Raw genomic sequence first — 14,357 nt, forward strand, 5'->3', positions numbered from 1 at the left:
GTGCCCCTGCCAGCCCTGCTCCCTGCTGCCTGTGCGCGTTGCCCTGCAGCAGCGTGCCATGCTCGGCCATGCACCACCTGCCAACAACGCACTGCCATCAGAGGGGGTCAAACTGATCTGTCTGCTTGCCCTCCTGGGGTTTCAATCTCCTTTTTAGAACCAACGCTCTCTCTGTGGGGGCTTTTGGCTGGTTTTTAGGGTTTTTTCCCTAATTCCAAGCTTTTTTGGTGAGAAAAGATGAATTAATAGCAACATAATGTTTACAGAAATGCCTGAGGGAAGCCAAAGCACGTGTCATCTAGCAGCAGGCGCCTCCCTTCAACGCTGGTAGTCTCAAAGAGAAGTTCATGAGCAGGTTATCTCCACCTGATAAATCCGCTGCTATCTGCCGTACTTTGTGGCTGTATCAGTAATTATGTGTCAGCCATCATGCATCATCTGAACGGTGAAGAAATGAAACTGTTTTTCCCGAGCCCAGCACAATGGACAGAGAGTATTGTACAAACGTGCGTGTTCCAAGGAATAAGGAAAAAACAATTCTCTTTGCCTCACTTTCTCCTGTGAATGCTGCAGTTGTGCTAACGGGGTGCAGAAATGACAGAAACCCCTGCGTCAGGCACAGGGCTAAACACGGGCTTTTTCCCCCGAGCCTTACGTGGCAGAACCGGGGTCACCTGAACCCTGCGAGCAGCAACGACTCCAGCTCGGGCCCCTCGGCCCTTCCTCTGCCAGCAGTGGCCATGGCTGCCTGGCTCAGCGGGCTGGTCTGGATCCCAGTCCTAAACCACGTGCCAAATTCAAACCCAGATTAGCACGTAAAAAGTAAATATGCAAGTCCAAGGGATTTGTGCTCTTAACTCTGGCATTTCTGAAAAATCTTGCCCAGCAATCTGCGCATGCCATTGGGAACATCAAAAATAGAGTATTTGGCTATTCATGCCCGGTACAAACCATTCACAGCTGGATTTCACCCACGGCCAGGAGTTTTAAATATGCCGAGTGACCTCTGGGGTATGTAGCTCAACACTAGAGAAAAACAACTTACAAAAAGCATGGGCGCATGGATTTACTAAGGGCGTTTGCAATGCCAGACCTTTGCCAACAGCGAACCCTGAGGAGTTGAGTGTTTTCCTTAGAGTTTGAAAAAGGTGAAAAATGGCGTCTAAACAGGCCTGTTTTGGGCATTATCCATTACAGTCTGTACAGAAGAAAATTACTTTTCTTAATCATAATCACCACATAATCCTTTCATGAAATAGACCAAAAATAGGTCTCTGTATTTAGAATCGCTATCATTAATTTCTCTTCTTTTTATGGCAAGAGAGAGGAAAAATAAAAGATTTTTTTCTCCCTTTTCTGATTTCATTAAGCAGATTATTTGAGAACTAACTGCAAGGCCATTGCAGGAAACGCCTGGAGCCCAGAGGAGAGGTTCAGATTGCACATGGGATCGTTGGATGCCAAAAAAAGAATCCTGGTGAGGCGAGGTTGGATTTCTTGCTTCTCCTCGGTCCCGGCGCTATTTACCGTGAAGTTGCTCTGATGTTGTGTGGGTTGGTAACAGTTCAAAGAGGACCTGCGATCGTCTGGCAACAGGGGAGCACCTGGATGTGCAGATATGGTTCAGATTTGCTGCTGAATGGATGCAAAACCAGCACCTGTGGGAAATTCAGAGTTACCGGTACAAGTGAGTAATTTCATAAGTCCTATTATAGTTGATGTCTTTACATAAGTTGCTACATGCCTGTGGCTGTGTGAGAATCTGATACAATTTTTCCGGAAAGGGTACATTTCTATGTTCAATTCTATGATGAAGACCTTGAAACAATGCCTGGGACACCCTTTTATCATAAAAACAACCCCTTTGTCTTCCCCAGACAGACAGACAGACACACACACACACTCTCTCTGATTATTTTTGTCTGGCTACTGAAGGAAACATGACTTAGTCACATTGTACGTGAGCGTATGTGTGTGCGCGTGCATGTCTGTCTGTATTTTCCTGATTTCCTTTTTCAAGAAATAGTCCAACTTCAGCTACATTTGACAGAAGCTTCAGAGATAATTATGTCTCTCTGAGGGGCAAGAAAATCAGTAGCCAAGGAGAAATGATGGATCTACAATTGTATAAACTGAAATAAAAATTGCAACTCTAATAGTATCAGGCACCAGAAAGTCTACACGCAAAGAGGAGAGAATGAGAGTTTACGTGGAAGGTGTTCATCAGCATTTATAAGCAACCAAAGACACAAGTCCATGGAAATCAGGCCTCAGAGTTATTCTGGTGCTCACAGAACCATAGGTTGGTTTCTTTTGAGTCACACAATTATTATGGAAATCTCATCATTATTTTTTGAAGACTGACTCATGTTTTTTTAAACACTTGGGATCACCAGTGCTCAGGAGCATATTCTATAGGACAAGGCACTGAATTCCCTATGATTTATTTTCCTTTATTTTAAATGATTGCCCTAGATGCCCTTTTACCTAAGTGGAAATGTAGGGCTCCTTTAGAAATAACATCTTGCTAATTGTACCAGAGTCATTTTAGTGCATGAAACATCTTTCATAAAGATGCGAGTGGTGCTGTATAATGAATGCCTGCCTGAGGAAATTGAAGTAATCAATTGCCAAGACCATCACACTTCTAGAACAAGCACAGAAAAAATGCAGATAAGGGCTTTTAAGCCATAGGGTGGAAATATGCACATAATTCCTTGAACTGCTTTAAAATGCAAATAAATATGAATTTCTTCATCAACTATGGAGATTAAAAAAAAAAAAATCTGGCTATATAGAGCAGGGTTTTCTACACTCTATTGAAAAGTGCCTATCGCAAGAATCCACAAAAGCCATTTCTATATGAAATCCTAGCCTCACTAAAGCTGTGGCAACTCTTTGCTGGCTTCGCTGGCCCAAACCTCCATATGACCTCTCTAAGGATATCAAACACTCGATTTTTCAGCTGCAGGACCTGCCATACTAGGTAGGACCCAAAGTCCTCCAGAATTTGACCTGCCCACAGTAGGTGCTGTGCCAGAAGCAGAGCGCAGAAATCCCCAGAGCCCGGACGTGAGAGGACCCTTCCCCGCACTAGCTGGGGCGGCGAGCCCTCAAGGGCCACCTTGCCCCGACCCGGCCCCGCGGGTGCCAAGCCCTGGGACCGTGGCAGCGCTCCATGGCAGCGCAGCACAGACCTAGGCAGGGTGAGGCAAAGGCCTCACAGCAATATTTACTGCAGGGAAATGAAGGGCAGAGGGTGTTTTCAGAGTCACGCTAAGCCAGAAGGTAGGGAGAGGCATTGACGTGCAAGTGCTTGTCACCCTCACTACTGCTTAAACACAAAACTATCCTTTAATATTAAGCAAACTGTTCTATAAGAGGGAATATTACTACCTACTATTCTGAGAAGGACGCTGTGAGATTTAATTAATGTTTGCAAGACACTTAAAGGATGAAAATGTACTCCAGAAGTGCTAAGTATTATTATTACTGCTGCCCCACAGGGATATTTTGATGAAGTTTGCTTAAATAACTTTTGTAAAGCACTTTGATCTCTCTGGATAAAAAGTGCTGTGGAAGCGCCAAGTGCTACTGCTCTGTAAGTACAGTTCACGCGATGCAGCGTGACCTCCTTGCCTGCACAACTTGCACACGGGGCTGCAGCTTCGTGTCTGCTTTAAGGCAGGCAGAGCAGGCTGCAGTGCTGGTAAGGGCCAGAGCAAATGCATCAGCATGAATCATGACGTATTCTTGCATGTACACCTGGCTGATATATAGGCTTTATTACTTTGGCGCTTTCTAATGAGCATTTACCTTTTTTCTTTTTAAAATTATTTTCATTATAATCATGCTGGACAACTTGAATACACTATGTGTTTTAATCAAGGCACAGGACATCCGTAAAAGATCATGCCACAGATAAAATAGGGAATACATCATGTTTATTACTCGTTACATCAAATTGCATTGCACTGATGCTGATGATCTGATGCTGAAAGCCAGTCGGAAATGAGCTATTGTATGTGATTTCAAAAGGTAAGGGATGACAGCATCTGACCTCTCGCTCTCACTCTTTCCTGATTGCTGGCTTTCTTCCTAAACGGGCATACTTCACTAGCTCTTCCAGACAAGGAGAGAAGCCAGCAGGATTGTTTAAAGTGCACTGGTACTTAGAAAAGAGAAGAAATTACTCAGACTTTAGCCTTTCTTTTGGAAAGCTCAATGCCGGCCCAAACCTTACTCTTAAATCTAATGCAAAAGCAGGGTAGCTATTCTTGTACCTAAACTAACCAAAAGTACGTGTGCTCTGCCAGCCACACGAGCACTATAAGCTGTTTAAGATCTAGCAACAAAACTCAGTTTTTTGAACCTTTTCTTTCTGTGCCAGTTATGTAAACAACTGTGAAGGGCTCCTGGCCAAAGGCTGAGGGGAGTATGCTTGGTCAAAGGCTGAAAGAGAGCAAAGCTTCCTTCCTGGCGTTACTAATAGCTTCAGGAAAAACAGCCCAACTGGAGGGGAACCCCCCTGCCCTTTTGCTTCCTCCTCCCACTCCACGTGCCCAAAAGTTCAGACACCAGCAACTGCCCAGGACTGTGTCCTCACCCAAGACACAGTCCAGGGGAACGGAGGAGTCACTGTGTGGAACCCGCTAGCTCAGGAACCAATAAGCTACATGGAGATTAGAATGGTAAGACTAACACCCTCAACCCAAGAGCATTACAGCTTTATTCCTTCCCCGCAAAACCCTCTTGTTTACTTTGCGCTCCTTTTCTGTATTCTCTCTTTTTTTTTTCTAAATACAAAGTCACTCTGTCATATACTTCTGGTGACAGATCATCACCATTCCAAGCACCATCCTGCAGCAATGATTTATTGCTGTTGAAACTGTACAACTGCATAAAAAGAGACATTTCTACTTCTTTGGCTAGCTCGGACAATTACAGATAGTTGGCTATTTTCTTATGAGCTTTACCTTGCAGCTTTTTCTTTCCTGGGCAGCTCTGAAACTTAACAAAATGAAGGTAGGCTTTAAGTCTGAAAAGAAAGCTCTGTTTCTGAAATGCCTATCTAACTGCCTCCCTAACTGTTTAAACAGTATTCCTCTGTCTACGTGCAGGCCTCATGACAAACAGGGCAACTAGCTGAATTTCAAAAAAGATCAGTTTTTCTGGGTAAGAATCTTAACCAAACTCCTCCAGACTTGTTCTTGGTTCTGTGACAGACTGAACTAGTATTAGATAATCAGGATTACAAATCATCAAAAGAATTTGCAGTGTTGTGAACCACGTTTTGCACACTAGCATTAATGATGCAATGAATCATGCTCAAAAAATCCAGTTTTGAATCTCAAATGCAGTGCCAGAGATGGATGCTGGCTCCCAAATGAATGAAAGCCTCACTAAATCTCAAGGAAATCCAGGGAGGCAGCGCATTGTTTGGAGTCACCGGTAACTGGAGCTACATCTTACAGAGCCAATGAACAAGTTACCAGCAGGCAGCGTTTGTTGGAGACAAGCAAATACTAACACGGGAACAGCCTGTCCTGCACTTGCAGGAATTGAGAACACCGTGTATTTTCAGTACAATTGCCTGCTTTAGCTTTCCCCATAATGTGGAAGGTTTGTATATGTTATTTATTTCAGCACTGCTTGTTTCTGCTGACTGGCAAGAACTGCAACAGCAGCAACACACTGACTTGGCAGCGTGCCTCTTTGGCCATGCAGCTGCATCACCTTCACCTCAGGAAGTCCTTTAGCTGGAGGTTTCTGGAAGACTCTGATGAGAAACTACCACCTCTCGCTTTCCCTCTTATATATATCTTCTTTTCCAAACACCTAAAACTGACTGCTATCACATACAGGATGCTGGGATAGCTCTTCTGATCCAGTTTTACAAATTCTTACTCCCATGGCATTAAACTGGTCTTGGTTCTTACCAGGTCCTTGTTTACTGCTAGGCCCTGAACTTCTTTTCCAAATATTTCTATATGCTCAGGCTCGCTGTCCCAACAACCTGTTTAAGATGATGTCTATTTCTAAGCACTATTTTAAATAATTCATATTCTGCTCACTGGTTTAGAATTAGTATGGACAAGAAAATTTTTGGCTGCTGCATGCAGAAAACTTTGCTAAAGTCACTTGAGCAAGGAGCTGACAGGGAGTTGCAGGTATAGCTCATTATAACAATGACCAGTTTGTATAAAGGAGCTTTCCGAACAGTGAAGGACAGATTGCTTTATTTAAAAAAAAAAAAAAAACACCAAAACCTAATTAAGACTATATTAAATTATTAGTTTGTGACATCTGGCTGTCCAAGTGCTGTGATTGCACATGTTCTTCCCAATGGTCTAAAGTTTGTTTTGATCTTGTTTAAATTCATTTTAAATTCATTAGAGTAGGTCTTTTTTGGACAAAGTTTAGCTGGCTTAAGATGTAATATTATTTTTCTAAGTTCTGCTAGCTCGTAGTACTGTGTTTGTAAACCAACTTTGATCTGCTTCTCCCCTTAGCCCTTCAGATACAATTAGGTCCTGCTAGCAGTAATTGTCTCAGCTGGGGGCCTTACTTGGAAAGATCATCTCAGCAAGCTCCCACTTTAAGCAGATCCTGTTGGGCTCTGTGCAGAGCAAGGTCCCAACTGAAGGGTCCAGCCCAAAGCCTCCAGAAACCGTGTGGGATCTTCTGCAGTTGGTGGGCTTTGGGCCACCGCTAGTGACAGCGAGCTGACAGAATTTGGCCTCCTGGACGTCTCATGAGGATCTCTGCTCCCCAGCGCTTGCATTTTCTCATCAGCACAAGAGAAATGGTGAGCTATGTCTTTCAAGCCTTTAGGGGCACCTCAGGGTCCTGTTTCCCACACTACCTTCTCATCTTTCCTGAACATAATTCATCTGATGTCCTCTAAGAGAATGATAGTCTCACAGCACGCTCAGTCCCACCAGGACTAATACCAGCCTTGCTCTTATTGCGGTTGGCTAGCACTGATTTATCTCAAGCTGCACCTCTTGGAAGAACCGTATTGTGAATGCAGCGGCACACCCAGCCAGACTATCATTCTTCGCTTTCTAATAGAAAAACATCAATAGAAAAATGTTATATTTTTACACTTTGAATGTTCTGACAGAAACTATTCATGCATTCAAATCAAACTGACACCTTGGTTCTACATTTTTTCCAGTGAACAAATTAATTGGAAATTTTTGCTCGGTGCTCTTGAGAAACTTTGTCTTGCTGAAACAGCAGGCCAAATTATCCACTGGGTGAGTTCCAATGGCATCAGTTCCCCATTGTTCCCTTCGGAGTCTCAGAAGCTTGTCCATTCCTTTGCCACCTGACAGATGAATTACAGCTTTTTTTTGCTATTTGGTTTCGCAAAACATGCTTCAAAGACACGCTTCAGCTAGTCAGGCTAATTACTAAAACAATATGTTTGAATATTCTCTGTTTGTTGTTCTACACATTAGACTCTTGCAATATTATAAATGTGGTTTAAAATCTAACACATTAGACCTAGAAGTTCTTACCTTATTTAGTCTCCTATATAATTTGTACTGGGGTTCTTAAAAAAAAAATTAACCATTTTGTCCAACTCAATACACAATGCACTAGATGTTCCTCTAACACACTTCTATGCGTTTCCACATCTCCATTAAAAAAAAAAAAATCCTGCTGGCTTTAATAAGCTGTGGACTATTGTTCTTGCCAAAAGCAGCTGTGGATGCCTTTTACAATAATGTCAACTTCATACAGCAAATGCATCACTATTGCATTACTGCAGCAACCACGTACCTTTAAACTGTAGCTAAAAAATAGGTATTTTTGTGTGAATTTTGCATGACTGTGCTTTGGGTTTCCAGAAATGTGGCAAAAGTGAGAGAAGTTGAAGATGAAGAATCCAGGAGCTGAAGGGGTGGCACAGAGTTATTACTACTTAATGTTAGTATCACCTGAGTGCCTGGAGGCCCTTCTGAAATCATTGTTCCAGTGTGGTAGACATCCTGTGTATGTATGGGGAGAGACACTGTCTGCCTGGAGAGGCTTGCAGTCTAAATAGATGCAGCAAGAGGTAGCTGGAGAGAGAAATGATTATCCCCAATTTTAGAGTCAGGGCGCTAAAAGAAAGAGGCACTAAATGATTTGTTCAAGATCACCCAAGGTGAGCTTAAACGAATGCCAGCACAGCGCCCAAACAAGACAAAATAGCACGTTTTACGTCTTCCACTAGCGTCTACTACCTCTTGTGAGAAGCCTCCTTAACTTCAGGGTCTCAATCTTGTTTGATTTCCAACTGTTTTTGGGCATCAGGGCATACTGGGAGTTGAAAGTGGAAAGATAGGAATCTGAGCTTTGAATCACTTGGTCTGAAACAAGATGCATATGGATGCTTGCATGCTTTGCTGCTCCCAGTGCCCCTAACCGTGGGTCGGCAGCTCAGCACTGGATCAGAGGTGTGTAGAGCATGCCACAGCATTTGGGCTGCACACAGTGTGCTGTTTCATGTGGCTTTTTAATGAGGGATCAAAAACTTGGGGTAAAGAGGGTGACTATACCTCAGGTCCTCCTGCATTTGTTTTTCTTCATGTTTTAGGTTCCCCAAGAACTTTCTTGTTGGCCCTAGGCTTACCACCAGTCCTACAGACCTCATATGGAAGTTGTTCTTAATGTGACTCCAACCCAACAAAGCATTTCAGATCATGAGATCATGCCAGCAAAATCCTTGGGACTATGAACAGGTGTAAGATCTCTGATTGCTTCATGGGAAAAAGGTCTTTCCTGGGTTTGCCAAACAGAGCCCATCAGATCCTATTAAAAGCCACAAAGGATCCAAAAGAGAGAAAAACAGCAGAAACACCCGAGGTGCCTGTGAGTAGACATGGACAAATGCAGCGTGAGCTGGACAGAGTATAGTCTCTCACTCGGAACCCATCACTAAACCATTGCACGTTTTCCTCCATCTATGAGGAGGTCATTTTGTCCCCATTTATCCTTCAGTTACAGGTATTGTGTCTGATAACTGAGACACAAGGAGATAAAAGACTTACCTGCAGGTCACAGAGGTATGAACCCGCGGCGCAAAAGGACCCAGAGCGTGCTGTGGGTTTGCTGCGCTAGCCACAGAGGAATCCTTCCTGCTGGTGGGCAGCAGCAGGAGCTTGGCCAGGTTCTGCCCTCAGCGTTGCCTGACACTGCTTTCATGAAGGCTAAAAAGGAGAAGGCAGATTTTACAGAGAAAAATACAATGTAAGTGTTTTTCCTATAGAAAATTACTAAAAGTTTGTTCCGCCTGTGCAGTTTAACTTTTATTTCAATCTACACCTTTTAGTTATATTTGCAGCCAGCTCAAAAGGGAAGTAATTTTTCAGACAAGGAAATAATAAATTCACAAAGTAGAGATTAGAGATATAGCAATTCATTCTAAATTCTCCTTGATTTGATAAAGGGGAAGAACTTGAAAGAAAAAAAGACCTTTTCAAACTCCTTTGCATGTTAGAGACGTTCAGGAAACTTCACATCATTGTCCTTACCTGAAGACTTGAACGTATTTATAGTTACTTCAAATTTATTATCATAAGGAACAGATACCTCTAGCTAATTCACATTAATCAGGTGTTCTAGAAATGAGGATGCTTTTTGCTGTCACTGAGGAAAGAAGGCTATTTGAAAACATTTGAGTTCATGTGGTCATTCCATCCTCTACAGATTTCACCCTTTGTCATTTTTTGGAAGCTAGTTTGAGATTCATTAACTAAACATCAGAAGCTCTCCTCTAGCCTCAGTTACAGGGCTCTATCCTGTCTGTGCCTGCGTTTGTTCTTTAAATGAGCAGAAGCAGCCTGGCACAGGGCAAATCTGGAGACTACGCCAGGGAGAACCATGGCCATGGTAATTACCACTTAACCTTGCTTTCCTTATTCACTGCAGTTCTGCAGCACAGGGAAATTGTTTCTAGTATAGATGCCTTCTACAAGAGATGGATGTAATACTTTTCAAACCAGCAAAGTGCTGCTGATTTGCGTCAGGTGAAGATATGTCCATTTCTCTATTTTTTTGTGACTGGTGCCAAAGTCTCTGGTGCTTTTGTTGTACTGCTTAGTCTTCACTGAGAAGAAGAAAATCAGGGTACTTAGTCCTGCTGGACTGGGCCCAGTATACGTACAGAGAAATTGCCTTTCATAATGTGCATTATATATACTTTGCAATTGTCCATAGCAAAGGAAGGAACAAAAAAAATTAGACTCCATTCTTCACTTAAAATCTCCTTTTTTTTTTTTAAATAAAGGAACACTCTTTCCCAAGGAGTTCTCCTATAAAAAGGGATTGCTCTCTGTTCTTTTCATCTGTATTTGGCTGGATGCTGTCTCTCCTTTTTCTTATTTGTTACTTCCAAACAGTAAGGAAGAAATGAGCATCTGTAAATTCAGGTTTCCATGGAGTTTGACTCTTCGTTCGGGCTTACAACTGCCAAAGAAATGCCTGTTTGATAGCAGTGGGTATCTGCTGTTACTGTTACCCGGGAAGAAGTTTTCAAACCCACAGGTCAATCAAGTGCTAAGCGTGCCATATCTTGAAGATTTAGCCATTTGCTTTGCAATGTTTCAGTACAACTGATTTATTAAAACACTTCTGACTCAGCAGGACAACTTCAGAAAAAGGACTTGAGGCTGTTATGCAAACATCCTCCAAGTTCTTGTTCTCCCCTTCACACCTTCTCTATCGATTTACATGGGAAAAGGAAGGTAAGGGCATCCACTGGTGTTTTTTGCCCCTTTTCTAATGTAAGTGGTATTGATTAAAGTTTCGCTTACCTTAGTATCAGGCTACTTCAATTCTGTTGTCTACAGGTCCTGATTATTGCAGCGCTCCTGCCTTCGCCTGTCTTTCCTGAGTAACCTGTAACGTATGTCAGGAGTCAATGAAGCATGAGCAGGCATGGTGAATGGGCCACAGCAATCCTGAACCAGGCTGTGCTCTAGACAGCTGGAAAACGAGGGCCCTGGGATAGCCTGGGCGGCTGGTTGCACTTACCTCCCAGTTTAGTACTCTAATCACTGCCCCAGGTTACTTTTTAATTTGGAGATAGTGATTCTCTTTCATACTAGTTCAGGCTGGGGAACAGGACATCACTCAGTGACTGTCATCACAGCTACTCGCCTGTGAGTGAGGTGGCTCAGATCCTCCAGAGGGGCTTCCAGTCCTGACTCCCCAGCATCGGGAAAGCCGCTTCCTGTCCTAATACAGGAATGCAGAGACAGGGATGCCTGCAGAGACTGGAACTGGGTTTTTTCTAAGAAAGAAAAAAAAATTTTTTGGATACTATTGCTGGGTGATTCAAGCTCCCTGGCAGAAAACTGGGGCTGGTAGAAATGCAGAGTTGGGTGTGCATGCAGGAAGGATGCAGTGCCATGCACATGTTGTTGTATGACACATTAATGTGCAGCTATTATTGCATGGATATATCATTAAAATTCTACCACTTCTTAAAAAAACAAAACCAAAAAACAAACAAAAAAAATCCTAACTTTCTCTTCTGAAATCTAACTAATATGGCCAAAAGCAGGGTGCTATGAAAATGTCTATTCTGAACTGATGAGGTATCTAGAAAGGCGCCTGGTAAATATTCTAAGATAGTTCTTTAGAAGACTGCACTTTGGGCTTTTCTGTAAGGCAAGAAGCTAAATTAGCAGCTAATTGGGAAAAAACTGGGTTCAGAATGGACATGGTGAGCTTCTTTTCAAAATAATAACTGGGAAACTATACTGGAAAATCTTCAATTAACTAATTATAATTAGAACAAAACACAAATCTTATTAAATTTCCCTCTGAACCTCACAATGAAAGGTTAATATACGTTATCAAAATGAAAACTTCCCAGTAGAGAGGAGTTTAACACGCAAGATATTAGACACTGTGTTGCACAGACTGTTTCTGAAGATGTTTCTGATGAAATTTTAATACTATTTTTATAGTAGGAGCCTTTGGGCATGGGCCTTCTTTTTGCTAGGTATTGTACAAACTCAGAGCAGCAGACACATCATCCGTGGAGGAATGTGTGATCTAACTTGGCAAAATATACAGGAGAAGGAATAGCGCATATATAGAGCGGGAACCAGCAAACTTTATGGTGGATCTGAGATTTCAGAGCAGGGGGCAGAGAAGAGGGAACAGCTGAGCGTGTACTTGAGGAGGGGGAGGAGCTCAGTGCAGTAAAAGGGAAGAGGAAGCATGAAAGAAAGAGATTAAGAGAGCAGGTGAAGAAGGAAACCAAATCACCACCCAAGAGGAAAAGCACAGTCAAAACTGTGGCGAATGAGAATCACAAAAAACGCCCACCTCAATGAAGCTAAATCCTAGCAGAAGTCCCTCTTCCAATAACGAGAAACATCCTGACCAGATCTAATCATAACAGCACTGGAGAAATGGACAGGGTTGATGTTATTGCTCCTTTTGATACACCTAAACCTTACAGTACGGGTAAGGCTGAGCCTCAGCCAGGCCTCAGTGCAACGCAGAGCAGCAGCAGGGCTGCTCTAGCGTTTGTTGCCTGGCAGAACTCATGAACTCTCTCTGTTGGCTTGGAAACTTGACGTCCATTTCGTGATCCTAATGTGTTCTTTGTGGGAAGTACTGGTACAGAGAGAGCTCTGCTAGAGATTACTGAACTGGGGACAGCTTTCCATTCCTTGGACACAGCAATGTCCAGGAGACCCCTGGCTAAAACTGAACTTGGTGGGAGTTCAGCGCCTGAACCACTAAGTCTCTTTGTAAAGGTTTCCTGCCACATTAACTCCCTACTTCCTTTCCTGCTGCACATGCAGTGCTGGTACCTTGAAGCTGTTATGGTTCTTTAAATGAGCAGCCCTTTGTGCTTCATCTTTTTCCCATAACTCATTTGTGGGGAATTTTGCTGTGATGGTGAAAATTTTCATTCGGTGCAGCTCTGCAAATGTCTTAAGTGGCATTTTTAGGGCTCTCTCACTTCTGCTCTATTACTAGCATCTGGCTTTTATGTTTTGTTTTTCTCCTTCCCCCTTTTTTGTTCAGCATGCAAAAAAAGAAAAAAAGAAGTCTAGCTCAAACCCACTTAAGATGAGCGTATGTAGATAGATAATGCTGCAAGATTGGACACCATCTGTTCCATTTCAGAGATATGTAGCACATAAGTAAGAAAAGTGTCTCAGTGGAGGTTATTTAAAGCATATGACTGTGGCTATCTCCTGCCTTTCCAAAGAGAGGACATTGCTCTAAGAAATTATTCTGTATGCTGCATGACAAAGAGGTATTTGTACAAAATAGAATTCTAACTGAACCATAAAACAATTCTCTCACTCTCTTTCCCATGTATTTGGGGGGGGGGGAGGGGGGCACTGTTCCCTGTCCAAGTGAATCAAATTTCATTGGCTTATCTCAAGACTCTTGCTATTTCTCTCGCTCTCTCTGTACACATACATAAGCAGCTGCGATTCTTCCACAGCAGTTACAGCTCCTACAAATCCAACAAACATTAAAAGGCAGATTATTTTGCCACAGATGTCTCGACTCAATCAGTAAAAGGGAAAAAAAAAAACCCAGCAAATCTACCTGCAAAGGAGAAAGCTCAACAGTTTTGCCACCTACTTAACGGGACAATGTACAGAGAAGCAGGGGTGACCTTGAGGTTCTCAAGTAATTCTGCAAGTTGTCGCCAAGCAGTTGTAAAAGAAGAGGCAGAGCTGGGGAGGCAGCGTATGCAAGCAGAGCCAGCACGGGAAGTATCTGCCTGCTTCTTGAGTCAGCTAAAGCAGGAAGGGGGAGACCCTCGGGAACACCAGTGTCAAACTGGACTGCAGACATGTGGTTCCCACATGCGCCAAGGACAGAGCAGCTGCTGGATGGAGCAACAACCTGCGCAACATTGAGCTGCGCTGTGTCTGAGCCCTGACTTGGAGGAAACTTTCAAACCGTAACTCTCTCACTGTAACAGAATTGGTGGGACTTCGTTTCCAGATTAAAGAGGCAAGTGGAAGATTAGCAGTGTGTCTGCCTTTTTGATTGCCTGTGTCTCATCTCCACACAGAAATCACAACCACAGACATTAGCTATCATTGGAATGAACATCTAGCACAGGAAGAGGGAGGAGGGTGTCCCAATATTACCTACAAATGAAATTTAAGAGACTACAAAGGGGGAACAGTAACTGTCACAGAGTCTCTAAAGTATCCCAGAGAGCTGCAAAACAGCTGCTATTTTACGACACCTTCCGCACTGCAATAACGCCTTAGCCCCTTAAGAAAAGAATGTAAGAACTGGGTGTCTGGATAGGGATGTTTTTCATCATCAGCCTTCCCAGCTTAGCAGACTCCCAAACCAAAGCCTAG

The 14,357-nt window shown here is 43.1% G+C and overlaps 2 long non-coding RNA genes across 13 annotated transcripts in view; one reads left to right on the forward strand and one right to left on the reverse strand.

Moving 5' to 3' along the window:
* LOC104147940 (uncharacterized) overlaps window positions 1-14,357 on the reverse strand; it is a 213,293-nt gene that overhangs the window by 1,154 nt on the left and 197,782 nt on the right. For 10 of the 12 annotated variants that reach the window (XR_011134834.1, XR_011134842.1, XR_011134839.1 and 7 more), the window contains 3 exons: window positions 10,809-11,287; window positions 9,045-9,203; window positions 1-1,658 (listed from right to left, as the gene is read on the reverse strand). The exon at window positions 1-1,658 is cut by the window's left edge and continues 1,154 nt beyond it. This is a non-coding gene — a long non-coding RNA (uncharacterized lncRNA). The remainder of the gene's footprint in view (window positions 1,659-9,044; window positions 9,204-10,808; window positions 11,288-14,357) is intronic. The other 2 variants (XR_011134840.1, XR_011134843.1) reach the window with 2 other exon arrangements.
* LOC138061206 (uncharacterized) lies at window positions 4,220-10,311 on the forward strand. Its single transcript, XR_011134845.1, has 3 exons — window positions 4,220-4,691; window positions 6,513-6,808; window positions 8,591-10,311. It is a non-coding gene; the product is annotated as an uncharacterized lncRNA (long non-coding RNA).

The sequence above is a fragment of the Struthio camelus genome, chromosome 16, assembly GCF_040807025.1.
Source record: "Struthio camelus isolate bStrCam1 chromosome 16, bStrCam1.hap1, whole genome shotgun sequence".
Lineage (NCBI taxonomy): Eukaryota > Metazoa > Chordata > Aves > Struthioniformes > Struthionidae > Struthio > Struthio camelus.